This window comes from Mesitornis unicolor, unplaced genomic scaffold (assembly GCF_000695765.1).
Source record: "Mesitornis unicolor isolate BGI_N332 unplaced genomic scaffold, ASM69576v1 scaffold30698, whole genome shotgun sequence".
Lineage (NCBI taxonomy): Eukaryota > Metazoa > Chordata > Aves > Mesitornithiformes > Mesitornithidae > Mesitornis > Mesitornis unicolor.
Genome location: NW_010204362.1, coordinates 3481 through 3745, shown reverse-complemented (window position 1 = coordinate 3745; position 265 = coordinate 3481). Strand labels below are relative to the sequence as shown.

At 61.9% G+C, this 265-nt stretch overlaps 1 protein-coding gene across 1 annotated transcript in view; it reads left to right on the top strand.

The window, feature by feature from the left end:
* The window catches only part of LOC104545817 (von Willebrand factor A domain-containing protein 5B2-like), a 6375-nt gene that overhangs the window by 2773 nt on the left and 3337 nt on the right, over positions 1-265 (top strand).

Genomic DNA, 265 nt, shown 5'->3' with positions numbered 1-265 from the left:
CCACCCCCCTCAGGTACGCCCTCGGCGCCACCGCGGGGTCACATCCCTGGGCTGTTCCCACCGATTTCTCCTTCTGTATCCCCAAATCTCGCCTCTGCCAGCCTCAAGGGTGTCCTTCACCCATTGCATCCCCCAACCGCACTAGATTGGCTTTCCTTGGGCTGTCCCAGCCCGGCATACAGCTAGGGTGGCATTTTTGGCTACCAAACACCCCTGCCTGGCCGTGGCTTCACACCGCCTGGCTCTCTCCTTGCAGGTGCTTCAG